The sequence below is a fragment of the Haliaeetus leucocephalus genome, unplaced genomic scaffold, assembly GCF_000737465.1.
Source record: "Haliaeetus leucocephalus isolate CR32 unplaced genomic scaffold, Haliaeetus_leucocephalus-4.0 Scaffold587, whole genome shotgun sequence".
Taxonomy (NCBI): Eukaryota; Metazoa; Chordata; class Aves; order Accipitriformes; family Accipitridae; genus Haliaeetus; species Haliaeetus leucocephalus.
Genome location: NW_010973023.1, coordinates 167428 through 192774, shown reverse-complemented (window position 1 = coordinate 192774; position 25347 = coordinate 167428). Strand labels below are relative to the sequence as shown.

Below are 25347 nucleotides of genomic sequence, written 5' to 3'. Positions count from 1 at the left end.
TCAGAGCAGCACATATTCTGCATTATAAAGAGGCATATACAAAATACTGCTAGGAATGCTAAGGGAAAGAAGAGGGACTCATTTCATGGGGAGTGGAGCTAGAGACGCATTGTTCACCAGACACGTGGATACTGTGTGTGGAAGCACCCACTGCCATGCAGCACGTACCTGCCCTGCTACTCTCTGCAATGCAAAGCAGTGCATTTTACCCTTTCTTAACTTCCCCTTAAGGACAGATGCCACGTGTTGGGACCACCAGAAAGATGGGCTAGAAGGCATGTTGTGCAAAACACCTACTTTAAAAAAAAACCAAACCAAAGCCTACCCACTTGAATGGAGCTTCTTTCTCTGATTTTTTCTGTGGGTGACTCCGAGGAACTGTACCCAGCCCTGAGCCTGCATGAGTGCCCTGAGCCCAAACCATCCTTTGATGCCAAGACAGACACTGATGAGAAAAAGCATACCACATCCCATGGTCTTGATACTGAGAGGGAGAAGAGTCAGGTGGTTAGCTGCTGGAAATCCCCCACCATCAAAGCAGCTCATGTCAATGACCACTTATGCTCCTGCCAGAATGCTCATCTAGCTGATGGTGGTGGCTGCTCTGTCCCATGGGGCTCCTGCCATGTCCCTCTGGACCTGGATCACATCCCACTGCTAGCCTGGCCAGAGGCACAGCTGCCTGTCTCTACGCTGAAGTAGTTTCCCATGTCATCAGAATTGTCAGGCCAAAGACTGATGAAGGGGGAGAGGGTTGACTGTTGTGACATTTTACTACAGAAGCACTGATATTATAGTCCATGAAATGCCATCAGAAAACTCAGCCAGCCTGACAGGCCATCAGTGAGTGCTGGAAATACCACCTGGAGGAGCTTTTCAAAGGGAAAATCCAATTTTAAACTACCATCATTTGCCCTTCACGAATCTCACTGCACAGTATTTCACAGATTTCAAGACAGAAGACAGATGGAGTAAGAGACTGACAAAACTGCCCTTGAGTTCTCTGGAAATGTGCAGGGTGGTGGGGAGGAACAAGGCTTGGGCTGGGTTTCTGTCTGGGAGCAGTACCTGCCGCCTTGCTGTGTTTAGCGTGGAAGGACACACAGACCCAACTGGAGAGGTCTGTGCTTGGTGCTAAGCCAGGAGACAGGCCTCCTCTGTGCAAAACAGAGTGATGTGATTCAGGGACCTAAATTAGGCACTGGTCTCATAGCATGGGAAATTTGAAGCTCAGACAATGCCAGTACCCGCTTAGCGCAATGGCTAGCCCATCACACAGCACAGTAACAGGATGGACAGCACAAGTATCAGATTATACGATTCAACAAATGCCTTACCCATACCTTTTAAAGGAAAAAAAATGTATATGATGACCAGCTGGGAACAGGAAACTAATGAAAATGTAAACAAAACAAACCATTGTAACTCTAAGCACACTCCAGAAGAGCACAGCAGGCTGTTTCCCAGCTCCAGCCGGATGCTAAGCGGTACAGATGAGCCTGGACACAGCTCCGTAGGGAGTGAGGGCCTCACCGCCCTGCCCCACATGCCACCCCTATAGCTCCCAGGCACTGGGCTGCAACATGTCCCCGCTACCCCACCTCAGGGTCCCTGTCCTATCCCAGTCCTCAGCCTGGATAAGCAAGACCCTGGTAGAAGCTCAGCTCTGAAGGTACTCAGTTCTCAAATCCATTTATGAGAAGAAACCATCTGAAGTAGGAGAGTTTATATGATTTTGGGGCAGACCCAAAGGAGCTTTGCCCTGAGCTGCGGGGAGGCGAGAGGGAGAGAACAGCGATGCTTGAGTAGCCCTGTGGGAAGTATTTGCTTCATGAGTAACACTAGCCAAATCACCACTTCATTTTGATGAAAATCATATGGGGACAATCAATTGAAGGGAAATTCAAAATCCATCAGTGGATGATGAGTATGGAATATAAGCCATGACATATGTCACAATATCATTAACTGAAAACTGGGTTACAAGACAGACCATAAAGTTAAAACATACATCCCATTGAACTTCTCCTGGGTGTATTTTTGTACCTAAACAAATAAGTTTTCTTTATGTAAAGAAGTTTATCAAATAACTTTAAAGCAGATAAATATATATATATATTAGTAAGAATTCTGGCCAAAGACATTGATTTCAAACAACTTCACTAATTTCATGATTTTCATTTGTACTGTATGTTCTTACCAGACAGCATATTTGCAGTGATTTGCATTAAGAAAATACTAAAAAGTAAATCCTTATCTAATCAGCTTTAGAAAAAAAAATACTGACTCATGTAATATTAAAACAATTCACTTAAGTCTCAATGATGAGCTGTTCGTCTTAAAAACATGCCACACAAATAAGATTAAAAAGAGGAGAAAAAGTTGTTACTACAACCCCAGTCCTTGGTCAGAGTGGTAATTTATCACAAATTATGTGTCTTTGAGGAGCACTTGGGAGAGAATATATGGATGATTATGGAAACAAAAGGAAAACAGCCACCCCAAAACCACCAGCAGAGAATCATAGTTTACAATTTATAAAAGGATACTGAAGCACACACTCAAGAACCAGGTACCTTTTCAAAAACTGGGGTTTGACCTGATTTGGCACCTCTAACAGAAGAGACTTTATTTTTTCAACAATTTATACTGCACTGAGTTGTACTGATTAACTGCTTGCCTATTATTAAGCTTTTAATTTGAAAAAGAGAGATCTTCTCAGTTACCCAAAGAAAACACAATAATTCCCCTGTGACAGCTACCAAAGAAGTCTGGAAAAGTTGTAATGGAAACTTTATCTCAAGCATTTCTTTTTTTTTTCCTCAAACACAAATGTATACATAAGAATTACACAATTAAAAAAAACCAAAACAGAACAAATTTAGCTCATTATCCTTAATATACCCATTAGTGGTACCACTTCACACTCTGCAGTATTTGGCAAAATTTTTCTTCTTCCTACTCAAAATACTGACCTCAGTTTCTGCCCTCAAGTATGTTAGAGACCAGAGACTATTCCCCCCTCTTTTGGGGCTGTGTGTTCACGAGGTTGAAGGCTGTACTGGCCAGTCACTACAGGAAAATGTGCAGTGTACCACATCTGTTCTTCAATCGTGACTACAACCACCCAGATACTGTGACAAACTCTGATCTGTCTTCACATAGTTTTGATTTACAATTCCGTAAGATTCAAATGGAGACAAAAAAAAACCCCAAATCACAAAAATACTCAATTGCTCCTGTTCTTCCCTCCTTTGTGTTAAAGCAAGCAATGAAATCACAATAATAAAAAAGCACTATTTTAACAGAACACTATTTTAATCCAAAGTTTATCACCAAGGTCAAATTCCAAACAATTCGTCAGGACCTTACTTGCAGTTTTACTTAAAGCAGAGTTTAGTAAAGGGGTCTTCTGAGCACCAGAAACATGACGTTACTTAGCTCCAGCCAAAGCTTTAGGAGGAAGATATAATAACCAGGTAGATTTACCCGTTAGCCCTATGAATTATATTTAAAGCGACCTTTTCTTTCTTTTCCATCTTGCAGGAATTGAGTATTCACACCCATCAACCCCCACACACCCACTCTCAGTTAAAAAGGAGCTGAATGAAACCTTTGAGTAATACAAAAATCTCAAGTATGAGGTGTTTTTCCAATTCATGTTCATGCCTTGCTATCATTTCCCTGTCATTGTTTTATTTAGCTCATCCCCTACGCTGTCTAAAGAATTTTCCAAGCCCTGTAATTAAATTTTAGTTCTAAGAAGAAAGAGAAGAGTGGGTGGTGAAAAACCTATACATAGGTATCTCCCATGCCTAGCAGATATAGACAAAACTGCATCAATCTTCACGGCCCATGTTCTCTACTTCAGATTTTAAACACCATTTGTAGACATCAAGGAGTTCTGATTTTGCAAAATGATGAGAAAATGCTTTAGTAGATCTCTTTGGTAGCTAAGTCCTAAGCAGAAAAAATGGTGGAATTTTCACTGCAGGGGAGGAAAAAACCCCCAAACCCCAAAAACGCCACTCCTATTTTTACTGTGACTATTTGGAAAAAAGCAGCATTGCGGGGAAGAAGAGAAATATCAGGTTTTGGGCCCTTTTTCTGAAAAATATCTGTACGTATAGGCAGGTTACAGAATTGATGTGAAAAGTTGTGACCTGCCTGCCAGGACACTGCTCTGGGGAGAAGTCAAAGATGCATTGCAAAGATAGAGCAAAGCATTAGCATGCTGAACATGAAGCAGCACATCCATTTGTTTGAGATTCTCAGATTTTAAGTAGGAACCATTTCCCTCGTGCTTCTACAAACTTTCTGTTGTATGCCAATGAAGCAAAGATAAAGGGAAAAAAAGCACTCTCTGAAGTTATTGGAAGAGGAAAGGGGTATGGATTAGGAGGCAGGGTGTGAAAGCTTCCAGGGTAGCCCAGAAGAACTAAATCTAAATCCCATTTGTGCAAAGGAGAGGGAACCATGCCAGCTGAAGAGGGTAAAACAGCTTCCCCAGGAAAATCATTCCCTGGATCAAATGCAATGAAGGTCCCGACGCTGTTGCCAAATCTGCCCTTTGGCTTACAGTGCAGCTTGGCTGGAGGCAGACAGTGGAGTCTTTTGCAAGTCTTCTGGTCATATGGCCGCAGTACCAAATGACTTGGAATTTGCCTTGACTGTGAACGATTTGCTTATTACCGTTTATGATTTCACCCAGGTTGCTGAAAACAAAGAAAACCTCCTGGGAGTTAAACCAGGGAACACAGATTGCTTGGTCACTCAGTGTCTGATGTCACGCGTTTGTCTCCCTGCTCCTCCAACGCTACAGGGTCAGCCCGTGGCTGGCGCCAGGCACACTGGCTGTCTTGTTGATACAACTATTAGAAAGGGTTATAGAGAGAGCCCTTCAAGAAAATTACCTGAATCGTCCCAATTACACTGATGTTAACGTCCTCTGTGCTGCAAATACACTTCCATCCATGAGGATGCCACTCATTCCCAAGAGAGGATATGTCCTCGGGATCTGAGATCTTAATGGATAAATTACAAGAGCAGAGGAAATTGGAGCTGCCTGGGTCTGGCGAGGGGGTTTTTGCAAGTCATACTCTACTCGAGTCAAATGATATTCAAACAAACCTGACCCTGCAGGTGAGGCACATGGGAAACTCAGCTGAAAGAGGTCAGACTCCTTGTTTGCATTCAATGACCCTGCTGTATGTTTCAGTTTTAAAGCCATGCATTTTTCTAAAGAATGCAAAGCAAAAGCTTTCCTTTGAACCCACTTATTTGCCTAAAGCACATAAAACAAAAGCTTTAAAACGTCTGCATTTCTTCCACATTTCTATCGTTACCTCAGCAAGTCAAATAATCTGCAAAAGCTTAATCAACTTTGCTGAATCTGAAAGAGGCTCCATCCATAATCAAAGTGTTATGAAAGGTGGATAATGGTTTCTATAAATACTTTTACCATTAGGAAAGTAATGTGTTTCCTATTTACATCTGTTAGCACAATTAGCAGCTGTGCTGTTGCTCATTTGCACATGCCATTTAATGTACTTTATGCTCACTGGGAAAAGGCTTCAAAAGGCTGTAACACGGACACGGAACAGAAAATGGGGAGGTAATCCAAGAAAAACCCCAGCGCAGTTCTCTAAATGCAGGAATATTGCAGAAAACGAAATATGTATTCTTCTGTGGCTGCCACAATTCCAGTGAGAACAATAAACACCAAACAGGGTGGTTGGGTGTGCAGAGGAAGTGAAGTATCTACTGCAATAAATAGGGAGATAGATAAATAAATGCCATGACTCACAGGGAGAATTCTTATGAAAAGATGTTTTTGGACTGGGATGGTACTGTTGTTCTTAATAAGACAGTTAAGCTGCAATCAAAGAGTAATAAAACCCCCACAACAAAAATTAAACAGCCTCCAAAAAACTGACAAGTTTGAAAGCTTTTGGGGCTAAATTCTTTTCCAGTGCGGTAAAAGCTTGAAAAGCTAAGGTTAGACTCTAATGCAGCAGATCAAGTTCTTCCCTTGAGAAGCTCCTTCTACCACTTACTGACTCCTAAATCGTAAATGTGGCATCCACAGGCACTTGTACTGGCTGGAGACCTGTGGTCTGAAACAAATGGCTTGAAGAGAATTTCAGGACAATGAAGATGCCGGACCTCTAGCTCTGATGCGCACATTGGCTGTCTGTTATTGCCTTGCTGACATCTTCTGGTGTCACAGCAACATGTGTACATCCCCATCATCAGCATGAAATTGAATCGGTACGTGGAGCAGCCGACGTCTGAGCGGTGGCAGTGTATGTCACGAAAGCGAGGCTGCAAGTTCTGGATCAGTTAAGAGTATTTTGGGATTCATTACAAATATGGGAAAAAAAGTTTGCTTACACAATAGATGACAGGCTTGTCTGGCCAAAGGTGAATATATACTTCAATTCCTCTGATACACTTTGTGGGTGCATTTAATTAGAACAATTCTTCAATGTTTTGTAACCCCTTTTAGAAGAAATCAGGAAAGAGATACTCAATTCAGTATCCAGGAATAAATGCGAGTTTCTTATTTTACTTGAAGAAGGTTAAAAAAACCCCTCACACTTTCACCACGTCACAGTTTTGTACTGTTAGAAATAAAAAGCAGTGTTCTTGAAAATGTTCAGAACCAGCTACTTCCTATTAGGAAGAGACATTTCAGGATGTCAATGGCTGGTGCAGGGCTATCAGTTTAAAGAAGGGAATGAAGGCAAGTGGAAAACCTCATACTAGACACAAAGACAGATCCCAGTCCAAGAGAAGCTCAAACATGAGTAAGTAAAACAGCACAGCAAGGATGAGACTACGCTAATTTAAGCAACACATCAACTCAAATATTCTACAATGCAAACAACATGAGAGCAAGATCTGGGCATGCCTCCCCTTGTCAGCTCTAACATCCCTGTCTTGACAAGTACTACACAGCCTTTCTGTTGTCCACCCTTCCTTGAGCCAACTGCACCAACCAAGTTGTTGACAAAGTCCAGCACTGAACAAATTGAAGATGAAAACAGATTAATTTGAATCCTAAATTCTTGGACCCAAGATCACAAATCAAAAGCCTGAAGAGTTCCTGGAGGCCCAAGGTCCATCCTGGTCACTCTTTCTGAGTCTCTTTGAAAGAGCAGTGGGAGAAAACGCACACAGAATGGGTCAAAGGAATGGAGATGGCTGTCCTGGGTGGAGAAATCTGCTGCGTGTTTGCAGTACAAAAGGTAGCACTGAGAACAACGGTGAGGTCAGCACTCCAGCCTCAAACACTGCAAGTCTTAGAAACCATTTGTAATGATGACCCCGCAAAGCAATTACTCATACATTTAAGTACAATGCATCAGCGTTACAAGCTCTGGGACAACCAGCTGAGATCCCTGGTAAAATAAACAGACGCCAAGAAGAAACAGAATATTTAAGAAGAGAGAAAGGTAGTAAAGAGGTCAAGTTATAGCTTACCTATGTCTTTATGCATTTCTCTTGCAAAGATTAATTGAATCATCCCATAGAAAGAACTGTCTGGAGAACTGTCCTGAAATCTCCTGACATACCTCAACTGGAGATGAAGCACCAGGAAATCCAGCAAAGACCAAGGGATTCCACCCCTGTAGCAATCACCACATTTGGCAAAACATTTCTTACGCTAATGGGTTTTAAAAACAATACCTTCTGTTTCTATGGGTATAGAAGTAGCTGTATCACCTCAAACTCTTTTCTGCCATAGCTCTGGATCCCACAGCAAACGCTTGGGAACTTTCTTTTTCATTATAATTTCTTGCCAAGACAGACTATGATGTCACAAACTTCCCATCAGAATAATTCCAAGATCACGTGGAAGAGTGAAAGTAGAGAAGGAGAAATCCAGTTTACAGATGAATTGAAAACAACTAAAAATGGTAAGAGGTAATCCAATAAGATGTTCAGACATTATGAAAAGGATAGCAGAATGCATGCAAGCAGAGCAGCTAGCACGATACAGTATACAACTTTACAATGGGTTTTACAATGCCACTCTTTCTGAAAACCTTGAGAATTACTAATGCAAGCTGAAGAAGCAGTAGCTTCAAAGCCTTGACCTCAATTACTTCTTCAGCAATCTTAATAGCATACATCCTTCTATTGTTGGAGTAAAAGCCAGCAGTACTGAAAATGAAAAAATGAGAGTTCTGCAAAAATCCCCTAAAAATTAATGTATACAGATAACTAATTACTTCAAATGTGGCTAAATACGAAAGAGGAAAAAAGACAAATGCAAGTAAAAATATGCAGATCTCGTGATCAGTATGAAGTAATGGAACTCCCTGTGGTGCTTGAATAGCTTGCGGGTAGTTCCCTTTACTAGAATAAAGCTTCACTTAGTGTGCAAGAGTATTTGCAACCTACACATTTTTACCCATACAGCTAGGGAATATCTAGCACAATCAAGAAAGGGCTTTAAAAGGCACATTCAGCAAGCAAAGACAGCAAAATCTGACTGCTTACAGATTTGCAGACTATCCTTACTCCTCCCTGCCCCACCTCCTCCAATACAGCTTTTCCTTGATACTCTACCACCTCCTCTCTCCCAGGAAGAGCTGCAGTTCCCTCACCCTCTTGGGTTGCACCCAGGTCTCCTTGCCATCAGCTGAGGGAAAGGCAAAGCACATGGTCTGCTCTGAGCTGTGCATGCCCACACAGACCTGATGGCAGCCCACCCATCCTGGTGGGTCCTGGGTAAGCTCACATGGCAGACTTTCCTGGTGGCTCACTCACAGACCATCCTCTCTTTGCTGCTGCTGACAGTTTTTGTGACAGTTACAGTAACTGGATTTAAATACTCTGCTGCTCTGTCAAATTTGGCAGAAATTGATGTATGTGTTTAAAAACTACAGGGATTGAGGGGGAGGCTGGGATGAGGACAGATGGATGGCATCACTGCATAAGCCTTATTCCTTTACACAAAAAGGCTAAAAAGCAAAGCAATTGCTGAAGGGTCACTTCAGTGAAGCTCCAGGACAACTTGATTAAGTATAGTCTAGATAAATGGACAGTGAGGTGGACTGAACCACCTGAAGCGCTGGGCTCAGGAGGTTGTGATCAGTGGCATAAAGTCCTAGTGGAGTACTCAAGGGGTTGATACTGGGGCCAATACTGTTTAACCTCTTCATTGATGACCTGGATGAAGGGGCAGAGTTTGCTGATGATATAAAACTGGGAGGAGTGGCTGATACACCAGATAGGCATGCTGCCATTCAGAAGGACCTTGACAGGCTGGAGAATTGGGCAGAGCATAACATCATGAAGTTCAACAAGGGGAATGCAAAGTCTTGCCCATGAATAACACTATCCACCAGTACATGCTGGGCACTAACAAGCAGCTTTGCAGAGAAAGACCATGGGGTTCTGATGGTCACCAAGCTGACCATGAACCACCAAAGATGACCACTAGTATCCTGGGCTATACTATGAAGAGTACTGGCAGCAAGTGAAGGGAGGTGATCCTTTTACTCCACTCAGGCCTTATGAGACACATCTGGAGTGCTGTACCAAGTTTCAGGCTCCCCAGGACCAAAAAGACAGGGACTTACTGGAGTAAGCCTAGCAAAGGGCCACAAAGATGATTAATGAATTGGAGCACCTGTCATGGGAGAGATTGAGAGACTGACCAGGACTGTTCAGTCTGGATAAAAGAAGGCTTGGGGGGACTGTAATGGGTATAAATACCTGATAGGAGGCTGCAAAGAAGACAGAGCCAGACTCTTCTTAGTGGTGCACAGTGACAGGGTGAGAGGCAATGGGAACAAATTGAAATACAGGAAATTTCTTTTAAACATTAGAAAGAATTGTTTTACAGTAAGGGTGGTAGAACACAGGAACAGGTTGCCCACAGAGGCTGCAGAGTCTCGGCCCTTGGAAATACTCAAAATATGACTGTACACGGTCCTGGGCAACTTGCTCCAGCTGGCTCTACCATGAGCACAGGGGCTGGACTAGACGATCTCCAGAGGTCCCTGCCAACCTCAGCAACTTTGTGATTCTGTGAAATACCTTCTGAAAATGTCTCAAGGATAAAGCGCTGGAAAACCTACAGGTACAGAACAAACAGCCCTCCTAATGTGATTCAGAATCAATGGTTATGCTGGGCATAAGCAAGAAAGAACAAATCAATGTTTCTATCAAGACCTTTAACTTGCAGTTACATTAAAAACACAAGCTTATTTTCATGGAACTTGCCAGCTGCCTAGCAAAGTTTTCCAGTGTCTCCTTACTCAATTTCATCATTATCCATCATTTTATATTTATTCAAATTATTCTGCTGCTGTTACAATAATCTTAGACTGACAGGCTCCAAAATAATATCCAACTTTTATCAGAGAAGTGAAAGGATAGAAAACAGAAATCATTCAAGAACGACAGTGGCACTGAGGTTGACGCGTCTGTCCATACCATAGTGATGCACCAAACATAGGAACATTTTGTTAAAAGTATAATTTTTAGTCTTAAGGAACAGGGGAGGAAAGTGTCAGGCTTGTCAACTCAGTAATTCCTTTACACTCAGCTCCACAGAAACTCTTTTGTTCTACACCTAGTTACTATTATCTCATATTCCAATATGTTCAAGACCAGATTGTTTAGCTTATAATATATGGATGGAGTCCCCTCCTTCCCCTACCCCATTACAGTTGGTTTTGTTGTTTTTTTGTTTTTTTTTCATTTACAGACTAGGAATCTTTAATAAAAAAATTACTTTAAACCTGAAGTGCCCTGCAGTTCTGTATCTCTCCCCACCTACAATAATTTACATTCATCATGTTAAATTGATTGCTTCTAATGATTAAGGCAAAAACTTTCCTTTTCACCTATTTTAGTAGCTATCTGTACTGTACTGCCTCGTTCACGAAACTATCCTCCTGATGGCAGCCTTTATTCTTATTTTTAAAAAGATGGCCACAGATTTTAACCACACACAAGAGAGAATTTCCTTTCAGCCAAGGAATTATAGTTGGGACTGCCTGTAGAATGTAGTAATTATATCACCGATGAGTAACCACTCATCATAAGGATGAGTGAATGGTGTGGAGCCACTGCCAAGACATTAAAAGCAACTCTTTTCCCAGCAGCACAAGGAGAATGGTTTCAAAAACCCAGGTGAAGCCTCTTTCTGTCAGTGTTACACAGTGCCAAAGAGGGGCTCCTCAAAGGAGGACGGCTATCTGAAGCAATTCAGACACAAGAGTTACTTACTGTTAGGGACTCAATCTTAAGACTTGCACCGATTTCCTTGCCAAACATTCTCTACTCTGTTTATCACAAACTTGGGCTGATTGTAGGGTTGAAGTTTAAGACAAAAGAAAGAAAACCCGTAGGACAAGTGTCTCAGCTGTGATTGCAGTCAGTGCAGCACAGTGCTGATTTAAACCACAGTCCAACCTCAGTTCTGAAAACCAGAAAAGGGGTTTATTTTCCAGGCAGATAAAAAAGCAAAATGTCAAGCTTAGATTACAAAATTGGTTGCTTCTTCCTTTGTGCATTTTAGCTTTTCTATATAACAGGAACCTTTGGCACCTACAAGTAAGAAGGGCAACACAGCAGAGAAAAGTCATCTGTCTTTATTCCTTCAAAACTGAACTTGTCAGAGCAGAGATAAAATAAGTGAGAAAGGTTGTCTGTGTAGGAACATTACAGCAAGACTGAGACACATTCAAGTCAAAATTAAGGGAAGGAAAATGCAGGAAACAAAATGCAATTTAAATGCCCGGGTATTAATGCAGGACTAAGAGAATCCAAATGAATGCCCAGACTCCATTGCTCTACTGTCTTGTCTAGGGTGAACCATTGCTGGTGGGAACGTAGTGATGTAGAGAGGGAAAAGCAGCAAAAAACACGATGAGGTCTCCATTGGCATGCTTTGTTTCCACTGATGAAATGCCCTAAATAAGAGCTAGGCATTAGATCTCAAATTTAACTTAATTGACCCAAATTGACTTAGAGTGAACTGAAAATACCTGAGTATGTATGGCCCTTGCTACTTTGGCAGTGAGAGGAGGTAACTGTGTCCTCTTACCATGATAACATGTCCTTATGTGCTTCAGGGCTCCAGCAATTTGTATAACTTTAAGTCCCATCTACAAGAAACTATGCTCAACATTGCAATACTGGATAATCAAACTAAATTTGTAGACATCAGATCCTATTCTATTCACACAAAAATAAGTGTCAAACATATCTACAAATTCTACTGTAAACCAACATTAACCAGCTTCATGTTACTGAAAGTAAGAAAACCCCCTATTTTTCTTTAAATCCATTTCTTCAGTTTCTTATTAAAGATATCAAAATGAAATCACTTACAATTACTATTAATCATTACAAGAAAAATCAAGACAAGGTGAAAAGCTTGGCTTGACTGCAGCCAGTGGAAAAAATAACAAATTTACAGTGGTGAAACATTAATTTTCACTCCTGATGAAGCAAATAAGTCTTAAACCAAAGGATCATCTTTGTTGTTGTTTGATAAATCTTTCAGGGTTATTTACCTATTTAAGCTTTGCAGATGGACATCTGCGAATTTTCAGACAATATGAAATAAACAGAATATTCAAAATATGTCCAAACCTGGTTTACTGCCTCTTCCTCCTATTAAATGTAATTCCTATTTATTTTTCAAGAGGGAGTGCAGCTCACAGGTTCATATGCTCAATGATACTAAAGAATCAAAAGCAGCTGTTGTTTTCTACAACAAGCACTGTAAGTACTCTGGAAGTTATAAGGGACTTATTTTTAGTTGAGTGATATGCTAATACCCCAGCAGTGTTAGATCAGTGCTTCACTGCAGTAATGCAAGAAACCCAGCTACCTACAGCTACAGCAATTGTTAGGTAACTTGTCCCTATAGATTTCACTGCTGGTATGTACCCCATCAGGTTCTTTTGGCCACCAGCACCACCCAAAGTTGCTTTTGTTGTCATAGCCAAATAAAAAACAGTAAAAGCAACTGCCCAACCCTCCAGGATAAATATCTGTAATCTAAGCACAAAATTAGAGTGCCTTACCATAAACTGACATAGTGGAAAGTACTACTTAATCAGAGAAGAAGTCATTTAATAATCAGCATCCTTACGATATCCTCAGATGAGAAAATCCAGTGGGGTGCTTAATTAAAGGGCTCTGGACAGACATGGCTGTTAAATTGTTAAGAAAGCCTTATTTTTTTCCAGTGCTAAAACCCAGTACAAAATCTGCTGAAATTAATGTCAACATTAACAACTGTTGACTCCAATGGACACGGCTGGCCACACAACCATATGTATAAGAACGGTACCTATGTTCAATCCATACACTGACCAGAAGGCCATGGGCTCAAAAGTAGTAACTTACTTATAGTTTATTACTCAGCAGAAGCTACATTACATGGCAAGTAATTTGCAGGTGACATGGTGAATGTTTTACTATTGAAATAAAGCTCTTTCAAGATACCAGAAAAAATTTTTTTGCTTTATACATTTTGTTACTGAATATTCAGACTACTTACAAGGTAGTCAGTACATGATGACAGGCTGAAGTTTTCAGATAGTTTCCTCTTAAGTCTGCCAACACAGGGCTGGAATCCATAGAAAAGACCCACTCCCTGACAACACTTCATTTGGCAGCTATAACCAACCCACTTCTCTCCATTTACTTTGCCAAAATGAATGTGAGGCTAAACAAGGTAATATTTGAAGTCAGCACCGGCATGGTGTTAGAAAGAGATTCCAGAAAAATTTGTTTATTGCTGATATACCACTTTCTTATGCCACGTTCAACAGGTCACCAAATGAAATTTCAGACTATTTTGACAAATATTCAGTGTGCTATCCTCCCTTGACTGATGTGTATGCAAACTTGGTCTTGAAGCTAGGAACACAAACAAGCAAGATGCTATCAGACATTATCCCATCATGCTGTGTCAAGTGAGCCATCAGCCACCATACCCAGAAGCGCTGGCAGAGGCTCACTCTCTGGATGCAGAAAAGTGTGACTAAGGAATCACTGCCTTAGTGAAAGAAACAGCCAGCACCACCAGGTATTCTACGCAAGGTGGAAGATGTTTCTCGACTCCATTTTTTGATGTGTCCATAAAAATTCTCCTGCATTGCTTCTGTGTGACAGGTGTGCCCGCATCTGTCTCTCCTCAAGTCATTTTAGAGCAGGAAGCTACTCTGTCTCAATAAATCACAAAATAAATCGGAGGCAGAAATTCAAGCGAGCAGAGCAAAGAGCTGTCAGTCATGAATTTGAGGTTACTGACAAGCATGCAGCAGAAAATAGGCTGGTAATGTGACATGCCAGATCTCATAACTGTCTGCACAATTAGCAAAATACCAGACTACCTACATCACATTGGACCTGGATATTATATTACATCCAGTCACAGCAAAGTTACATTTTGTTTTTATCTCCATTCATTTATGCAGGATTACATTAGGGTATGTTAACCCAGCATGTCACTAACAGCTTGCGATCCCTCTCCATACTGTGATCAGCCTTTGTTCTTGCATACAGGAGACAGGAATGAACAGCAGATAATCTGTATTCGCACTTCATTACACCCCTGGGTCTGTCAGGAATAGTTAATACATTTTCATGTGCCATGCTGAAACGGAGGAAGGACAGTTAGCTAATGCTATTTTGTGGAACAACTGCTACGAGATCAATGCAAAACTAAAGACCCATCCTGAAAAACTCTGAACAGTCTCAATTCTTTTTTAATTGAAGGAGAAACTGAGGGCACCCAGCACTTTGCACATTTAGATGCATGGTATGACTGACTTGTGTTTTCCAAGCTACTACTAAGTGTCAAACTCCAATCTGATCCTTCTACCCTGCCAATAATTGATAAAGATGCTTTCCCAATATTCTGAAGATGCTGTCAAATAATGCTTTGATCGTCTACATTCACCATTCAGTTGGCTTGACAGATGAAAGCAGGGGTTTATTATTAAAACATTTTCAGCTTTCAGTTTGTTATATCATTATGTTACTGGCCAGGATTTAGGGAACAAACTTTGAAAATGATACAAGAATGTGCCCATTTTTTAACCCCTTAAAAATAATTTAGTAAAACTTCAAAGCATGTAACAGCTGGATGTTTTCAGTGAGGGACTACAGGACAGAGCCTGGCATTCAACTAAGTGAAGGACAAGAAAGACACATCTTGGAAGACTGACTCTAATGTATTCTGACCTGCATAGGTAAGCTTGTAAAGCTGGGGGGAGAGAGGATCACAAAACTGTACTGACCTTGTAAATCCCCACTTATGTCCCACAAGTAGGAAGAAGCGTGCACAGTACTAAAAGAGGCAATAGTTGTAGACTGAACTCACAGAGCCTTCCACCTGCAAACACACATGCTGTAGTGGTGATTTCCAGACTGGACAAAGGGTCATTGTAAATGCTTTCTCCTAAACATGAGTACCTAGCCAGATGTTTCCACAACACCTAGTGGGTTTCACAAGGACCATGTACACAGGAAATGCTACTTAGTGAAAAAGCAGCGAGTGCAACACAGAATAGAGGAGCTACCAAGAAACATGACTGCCTCTTTAGCCAAGCTTCAAACTCAAAAAATTTCCACTTCAATTAAAAGCATTTCCACCCAACAGAACTGTCAAGGTTATTACAATTAAGTATAAAAGATAACTTAGTGAGAAGGCTCTTCAGTAATATCTGGTAGAAAGGACTGAGCCTCCCACATCAAACAGAAAAAGTCGTGATGTCTAGTTAGACCTACTGCTTCCCCATGGCAACTCTTCCAGTTGCTTCAGTGGGGGAAGAGTACTGCTAGCTCTGGGGAAGCTTTGACTCAGAGGAGCATTTCTTCTCCTCCCTGTGACTTGAAGCCTCAGGGAAGCAGTGCAAAGAAAACCCAGTCAGACTTCAGCATGCTGCGTTCAAGAAACAGGCAAAGCAAAGGTTTTCCCTCTGGACTGTGTAATGTGACAACACAAGTCACTTTTGCATGCTCCATCACTTCTCCCCACTACATTCCCCTGCAGTTAAACAGGCAGGGTGCAGCTGAGAAATTGCTCATCACTTACAAGCATTTAGCACAACTAACCCCATGCATGGTTGCTCCTCTAGCACCAGCTCGAACACATTAATAATGATACTTTTCTTTTTTTTAAGACCACCTGAAAGGAACTTCAAGTAAATGTTTTCAAAATAATTTCTTTGTTCTAAGGTTAATTTTCCAGCTGCCTTGAGCTGTCACTAAACTTTAGGCATCTGAGCTTAAAAAATGAAAATAGTAATGATCAGAATTCTTCAAGTATCATTAGCACCATTTGCATACAAAATTCCCTAGGGATATGTTTGGGAAACTGGAAAAGTTTAACAAAATATGGCTGTGATGGGCAACTGCTAGCAAGGATGACGAGTTTGACAAAGAGAATTGGGCTAAAAATAATGCATTAATAAATTAAATGAGCATTATTTTTAAAAAATTCCTTGGGGAAGGCATTAGAAAAAACAGCTTGCCATTAAAAACATTGAAGTGCATCGCCCGGACGCAATCCAATAAAGAAACGAGCATTCAGGTAAAAACAGGATATAAACTTGGGTAATACAGAGCTGGACTTTTGAACTACCATATGCTTTTGACTACTTTGCAAAATAAAACCATTTCAACTGTTTTCAGTTTCCTCACGGAACACTACCCATCAAAGGCACACTGCTATTTCACATAATTCATAATTATCTGGAAAATAAAATGCTTGTTTAAAGCTATTTCTAGTGCCTTTTACCACAAAATGTCTCCTCTGAAATGTACAGTGACAAGATGCAGCACCTATGGACCATGAAATTTTATTTATTATATTTTATGTAGTATAAATGTTTTATATTGAAATGTCTTTTTCAGAATCTTGGACAATTTTGGCGAGTACTATCCAAACAAACTGTTTTGCACCCAAATTTGCCAGCAGTCACTATAGATCAGTGGATAATATTTCTAATTCTCAGAAAGATTTACTTCAAGATATTTAACTGCTAACAACTAAATCTGGCAAGCAGAAAATCCAGTGAAGAACACCCACAGGAAAGGTTTTGCTTCCAGCCACACAAACACAATTAACTCAAAGCTGGAAGAAATGTTCTTGCAGGTCATTCAGTCTCCATTTACAAAGAGGTGAACGAACCCAAATGCTTCAAGCAAGAAAAGTTAATGCACTAAATGATGCATTCCCTACAGTGGTCACGGTACCTCTGCTCTTGGGCTCTGCAGCCTAAGTCTCAAAGAACTAAGCCACTCTGTCCTTGAGTTTTACATAAAGCCAAAGACAAAAACCAAAAAAGCAGAGTCTAAGCAGTTTGGAGGTAAGGAAAAAAATAAGAAAGTTATTTATTAGAATCCTTCTGCAGATGCTTCATTCATTTCCAACACAGATGTTAGCTAGTGTCTCAATTGAAGGGCAATAGTTCACATTACTCAGTTGTATCAATAAGCAAAGGTCTTGACCTGCATTGAAGATGCCTATCTAAAGCAGCCTGCACTGGCTGGCAGCCACTGCCAACTGCTCTTTCTGTGAAGTTTGGGATGGTTCTGGATAAGTGACAAGGGAAAAGACTTGATCTCTTCTGAACAGGAAGAATCACTGCAGGAACTAAGCAAGCTAAGTACTCAAATGTATATTCAAATACCTTTGATATAAAAAAGGTAACAAAAAAAGAGCAGGTATGACAGAGAAACAAGAGAAGTTACTGTAAGATCAGTTAAATGAATTCTTTAAAACAGAAAACCTGAGGAAGAAATACAGATAATACGTTTTTCCCAAACCTTCAAGTTTTAATTTTATTTTGAGCTACTGTCTGCTTAGAGGATACAACACACTTCTGACATTTTTCATTTAGATGCATCAAATAACATTTCAAACAGACTAATCTTCTGATAGATGAAATTACATTAATAGAAAAAAACTAACTTCAAGGTGATCAATGACAAGAGATCAAGAAGAATCCAAATTTGCAGACACTATTTAGTTTCAAATGCATTTCTTCAGCTACACAGAAAAATAGATTTTCAAGGTAGACTTAAATCTAAATGTAATTATGCCCTTATTAGGTATGAGCACAGAAATAAAAAGCCAGGAGGATAAAAGTACAGCTGACCATGACATTATTTTGGAGGAGTCTTTAGAAGGATCAAATCTGATATGATACACAGGCGGTGAGGTCTGGGACTTTTTAACTGTCTGAAGGCATTATCAGTCTGTGGACAAAATTACTCTAAACTTCAGCACAGATGAAAGTTCCCAAATCTGCCAGCTTCTGTATTTAGCACCCCACAGGGTAGCTCGGAAAGGAAAGCACAGGCCTCTTGGTCTGTGTGGCAGATTGGTTTACAGTGTTTGATAAAACCTGAGGTGATACGGAAGAACGGTAACCCCTTCCCACTTTGAGAACATGCTTGACAAGCAACTTTGTAGTTTTGGATGTAAAAAAAAAAAACAAACCAAAAAAAACCCCACCAAACCAAAAAACAACCACCCACAAGCAAAAAAGAAACCCAGCAAGGATGAAATCACTCTTGGTGAAAAAGAAGTTTACAATTTCAAGTTGTTGCTGGTTCTTGGTGGCTCCAGAACTAAAGAGGCTACACTGGGCAACGCCAGTTTTTGATGGAGAGGCACAATTTGGGGGGAAATTCAACTTACTGTATTTCCAAAGGGACGCCTAAAGATCTTCTACAGACATATCTGTATTTGTTTCTTACTTAACGATTGTTACTTACAGACAGACCTCTTGCTGACAACTTTCTCTTTCAATGACTTACCTGTTTTCAGAAGATACATTAATGTCCTCTCCAGAATCTGTCCCAGGCACCAGCATTTTGTCAGGTGCTGCTGGTTCTTTCCCAAAGGTTTGGGAAATTAAGATTATTCTACAAAAATCCTAAACTGCTTGCTATTTAAGGAGTCAAAAAACTGCATACAATTATGAAAGGCTATAAAAGCTCTTCAATGGAATTTCTACTGGAATCAGATTAGTGCTCTCACTTGGCAAGACAAGACAGTCCTCAAGTAATTCAAGGAAAACGTTCATCCCAGAAGACTCATTAGAACAACCTCCAAAGACTGCAAGCAATTAAGAGATTTTTTTTTTTAAGCCTTGTTTCCTAAGGAACTGAGGCTATGTAGGGCAATTAAAATCCTAAGAGAAAACCTTAAGAGGCAGCTTCAGGCTCCATAACACCATGAACATTATAAATCCATCTGCACAGAAACAATCCTGAAATAAAAACCTTATTTTCTTTACTACCAAGAGAAGTCTTAAAAAAAAAAAGAAAGAAAAAAGATTCAATAGCTGTCACAGCAGCATGCAAGCAACACAAGCAAAAGTCTGCCCCCAAATCCCTCTTCCCTAAAAGCTTCTGGCCTCACACATCACTGGTGCCAGCACTGACTGTGTGATTTATCTGAGGGTGCAGTTCATGAAAATACAGCATTATCCCAGGTGAAACGAGGCTAGCAATACTGTCCTTAATATCTTCTGTAGGATTTTCGCTAGTGTGCTAGTATTACTGTGGTGAGGAATCAGAATGACATGATTTGAGCAGGACTAGAAGCCGCAACTGTAAGGATGATCTATTAAAAACTAAAGACCATAAGAACTACAAACTACAAAGACTACAGCCATAAGCACATCATGAATTGTCCAGAGTCATGTTTTACTGCAGTACGTTACATACAAATTCCAACTCTCCTAAACTTTCCCCTGAATATTCTTACAAATCTACAACCCCCCTCCCTCAGAATAAAACAACGTCTATAAACAACATCATAACAGTGTATACAGCTACCTGAAGACAGATGGACTAGAAATCTAGTCAGTGACAGCAAGAGCTGCTAAAATTTGGCAGCTATAGTTAAAACCCATGCTTTCTAAAACCTGGGCCAGAACCAAACTCACACACACCCCCCTATGCAAAATAATTCAAGTATCAAAACAACAGCTACAAGCTTTGCCACTGATCTAGCCATGGAAAAAGCAGGGAAAACTCCCTTTGCTGACAGCAGCAGAAGACAGCTAGGGAAAAAAAGGCAAGACCAAGAACCTTTTTACATAGGGTTGCTGTGCTGCATGTTCTTTAAAACCAGACAACTGAGAAATACAACGACGCAGGTACAGATCTGGATCGTTGGCACCTGGAGTGGCCTGTTGGAAGCAGCATGCTGACCTCTCCACATCCAGGAGCAACTGGGTGTTTCCAGCAATGATGATGCTGAGCCTAACAAAAGCTCTCATTCCTCTGGCTGCGGCAAGCAAAGAGAAGGCCACAAAAGCATAGCATTAATGATCTTCTTTTGATGTAATCGCCAGTTACCTGGAGGCAGCAAGGAGAGGTGACACTCCTACTGTTCAGTGCATTCCTGAGCTCTATAATTGGACATGTAAGTCACTGCTTTCCAAGGTAGATGCAAATAAAATCAGGGCTCACTGAATTAAGTAAAAAGTTTGTGTTTAAGATGAATCCATGGCAAACGCCCATTTATTCCAATTAGATTTCTCAGCTTTGGCACTTCAGAGCTGCTGGTAAAAGTCCCATGAAAGACGACATGCTAGATTTTCACAAAGGGGAAAAATCCCTCCCAGAGTGCTATCCATCCTAGTCTTTCACAACGACACAGCAGGAAGCATTTCCATGCACTGAATACTGGCAGGTGAGTTTCACTGAGAAGATGGAAAGACATGCAGGAAAAAATCACACAGGGTGACGTTACTCATCTTCTCATATTAAAGCAACTCAAGACTGCATGGATGAACAAGTAAATGAGTGTTTGCTAATCTGCAGGACGACAAAAATTGCTTTAGCCTTTTAAACTGCACCAAATACAACAGGCAAATACAATTAAAATAGGACACAGCATTAGCATTCTTGATATGGCAGGCCTAGGTGAGGAAGAAAGCTAAGGAATATTTTGAAAAACACTTCTACTTTAAGCCATGAACACACGAACAATGTAATGAATTTTCCTGTTGTCTACTGCACATACAGCTTTGAAATGTTTTTTTTTTGGCAAAGGCAAACACTGCTAGGAAACATAAGGGCTTTTAAGGAACCCAGCAAATTGCAATGTCCTGAGATAGTATCTCAAAACAACCACGACAGATGTACATATGGGAAGTATTTTCTAGATTTCAGCTAACAAATAGCAGACACAGCACCCATAGCACCTCTGCGTAAGGAATACACAAGTCCTGAACTACTAAACTGATTCAGTTTTGTATTACCAAATTATATCCCTATTCTTTCAGTATTCAGCCTAGCTGGCTCCCACAGAAAGCAAATCGATAGTTTTATTTGTTCACTATACAAAACAGCAAATCCTACAATTTCTAGCACATCATTTTTAAGTGAGTAGTCATTAAAACTTAAACACTTGCTCACTGCCTAGGAATCCATGGAATCAATTCAGCTGACAATTAATGGCTCTGGTCATCCACATAATTACTGACAGGCTGACTTCTCTGCTAAATCCAAAGCAGTCCCAGCTAATTAACTAGTAAGCGGTCCTTTAAATTCAACAAGAAAACTCATACTACCAAACTGATGAGATGGTATGAGTGTGAGAAGACTGAATGTTGGGAAACACCTTGCTTAGTTTACAGAGACATCAGTCATCTTCTTATTCTCATTTATTGAGCTATAAACCAATAGAGGATGGTTGTGTATCTTCCAGTGATTGTGACCTAACTGCAGTGCAACATGGGCACCAGGAATGTTAGTAACACTACAAAAATGAACAAAGCAAACTTTCCCTAAGCTGGAAACAACTATGAGTTAAATGAAGGCAGAGGGGTGTAGGGGGAAGAAAGACTGAAGGGAAACTGCAATTTTATCTGAATGCTTTATTAAATGCTGAAAGCCACAGTCAACAACCTTGCAAGAAGGTTTCAGTTTAAGAACTGGCTGCATGTGGAAACTGGCGCCAGATCTACAGAAATACAGTCACTAAAGAGGATGTAGTCAACACGCTGGAGGGCAAATCCACCCTCCAGAGGGACCTGCATGGGCTGGAGGAAAGGCCAACAGCAACCTCAGGAGGCCCAGCAAGGCCAAATGTAAAGCCCTGCCACTGGGACACACTCAGCCCCTGCACAGGGACAGTCCCAGATGCCAGGCTGGGGACAGCACTGCTGGGAAGGCCATGGGGCGAGGAGAAGCTGAGGGAACTGGGCTTGCTGGTGAGGAGGAGAAGGCTTTGGGGGGATCTAAAAGCAGCCCGCCAATACTGATGAGGAGGATACCGAGAGGAGAGAGCCTTCTCAGAGGTGCACAACAAGAGAACACGAGATTGAGCTCCTAAGCTGAAAGGGGGGACATCTGACTGCATATATGGAAAAACATTACCATGTGCATAACTAAGCTTTGGAGCATCCAATATCACTTGGTGACAATCATAAGATAAACTCACAATTGGCAAAACTGAAGCCTTACAAAATTGATCACAATGACGAGGAAATCACTTGAACAGTGCCATTTAATGCAGACAAATACAGGGATCCTATCTCTGCAAAATTAATTAAAAGTCACACAAAGAGGCAGACAGCATCCTCTGTCACTGAAAAGGTCTTTTGATTAAATAACCAATTATGACATAGGTCTCTAGATCACTTCTGTAGCTGATAAGGTACTTTTTGGATACATAAGTAGAGGGCTAGCAAGTCTGAATATTGAGATAATCTCTTTGTCTAGCATTTGTGAAAATGGATGTTGATGATTCTGCCCAAATTTGTTGTACCGCCTTCCAAAAAGTTACTGACATCTTGCAAAGTGTGTGAGGAAGACTTGTAGAATTACTAAAGCTGCATAAACAATCATATGTACTCTAAAAAAATTCACGTAAAAGTGATCACTGGCTGAAGGAAGCTGGAAGGGAAGAAGTTTAGTAACTGACAGCTCCTTCCTCAAGCTGAAGGAGGCTCATGAGGGCTGGAAGCTGAAGCTGCACTAACTCAGATCTCGGGTAAGACACAGTTTTTTAAAAGCAATTAATTGAACAACTTGAGCTCTGAATTTTCTATTATTTTTACATCTTAGAACAAGGCTGCTTTCCCAAAAGCTACAACTATGTGCTCAGGTATAAGCCATAGATTTAATGCAAAAATGAAGAGGTCCCTTATGCAGGAAGAGATTGTAACTGTCCCTTCTAGCCTGATCTGTAACACAAACATTCACAGCAGAACTGTTTTCCAAGAATCAATAATAAGGATTTGATATCTATGATATGACTTCTTCCACCATCTGCAAGGCGGCAGTCATTTTTGATGACTTAATACCAGCCTATGGAACTGAATGAACTCCAGCCTCCCATTTTCAATAACAAGAGGCAGGCTTCAAGTTAGCTGTTAACCTCTCCGGCAGCCACACTTAGCCTGGAATGTTAGCAAAGAGATTCCAGGATTTCAAATCTGAAATTACATCAGTGAAATACTGAGTTATCTCCTCCAGGAGAACCACAGAAGACAGCTCGAGATGCCTTTGTTTTGCCTGTTACAAGCCATATACTCCCATGCTGTCAAATGACCAGAGGCATTCTCTTACAGCATGTTAGACACAGATGTTTGCGTACAAAACTATTTGTATATAGATATATTTGCACATCTGTTAGTATATAGATTGTGCATGCGGGCATATATATATTACATATATACTATTTGTATAATTGTATTACACATGTAAAAATGTCTCAAGGAAAATTCATTAGCATTCCCATATTAATCATATCATGCACTGCAAGTATTTTCTTGAGAAACAGGAAAGGACAGGACCACAGCAGTTTGACTTCACAACAAAGTGCTTATACCCTACATGACACCTATGCCCAATAGAGACAAAAACTAACTCACACTGCAATTGCATCCTTTGAGGCTAGTTATAAAAGCAGACATTTCCCTCCCTTGCATAATTTATTGTCTCCAGACAGGCATCATTGGTTTTTGTCTTGATGCTGCTCTAAGACATACTATGGAAAACTGAGCACTATCTGGTGCTGTCACTATCAATTAAATACCTAAACTAAATTCATATAACCTCCAAAAAAGTTAACATGGCAGAATATAATTTTACAGATGCCTATGAGGAGAATACTTAAGAGTTTACTAAATAAAAAATGCTTGTTCCAAAAATATTTTTAATTTAGAAGACTGTCAAAAAACCCACTCAATTTCCCTTTCACTTCTTCCACAGCTGCTGTTATCTGGAAAAAACAAAACAAAACAACTCTAACAAAACCAACACCCAAAAAAACCTCACCAAACTTCCATGCTATTAGTGTAGCAGTATGTATTTTGAGTGCTCACTTCTCTGTTTTTTAAGGGAGGTGTGTTTCTAAAAGCACGTGACATTCTTAATTTCTGTGGATTCCCAAGATTTCCAATTTCTGAATGAGGTTGAGAGATGCAGGATAGTGGTTTCTCAGCATTTCGTCACTCTTTGGGAAGAGGACATTACTGGCTGGCTGGTCTGAGGTCTAAAAATTTACTCGAAACACTGGTAAGGCCTGCCTATTACAGCCTCAGCACATCTGACACAAGATTGTACTAGTACTACGGGAGCATGTCTCCTTACACCTACCCAGACACCAAACTGCTTTTCCTTTGCCAGTTAGAAGAAATCAAGTGCCAAATCTGACACTCAGCAATAGGTGTGTAGCCTCACCATTCCCAAAGAGCTACAAATTTCCCTGGCAAGGTATTAGACAATAATTCAGTCTAACAATGCAAACAAAGAAAATGAGTCAGCCTGCTACCATCACTATACTGGTTTTGTTTCTCTGGCTGTATGCCCTCTCTGACTACTTTCAGTGTTTTATGGCTTGGAAGGCTTCCTGGCACTCCTTGCCAAAATGATATAACCATTTAAAAAACCTCTTTGAGAGTAGGTGCCTACCAAATTTTTCTCACCTTAGGCTTACAGTTTCACCCCAGCCCTGAAGACACTGACAAATAGCAGAATAGCTACAAGATCTCATTAAACAAGAAAACAGCTAGAAAGATGATCTTACAATCCTGATGTTTCCTCTTGAAAAAATGAGTTAAATCAGGTGCACTGCCTGACTTTGCATTTTCAATGAACTCTTCAAATCAACATTTACCTGGAAACTTTCTTCAATCTTTAAGGTTAACTTCAACAAAAGTATCAGAAGAGTTTAATTAAAACAAAGAGATCTTGAACATGCCAAGTGCAACTTTTATATGCTTGAGGTATGCATCCATATAATGTAATGTGACAAAGCTTCAGAGATCCATACAATGGAAAAGTTAGTACTTTGTTCACCTCTACCTCCATGCTGAATCTCAGTTG

General features: G+C 40.5%; 1 protein-coding gene across 4 annotated transcripts in view; it reads right to left on the bottom strand.

Moving 5' to 3' along the window:
* The window catches only part of UBE2F (ubiquitin-conjugating enzyme E2F (putative)), an 84034-nt gene that overhangs the window by 4015 nt on the left and 54672 nt on the right, over positions 1–25347 (bottom strand). The window lies entirely within an intron of this gene.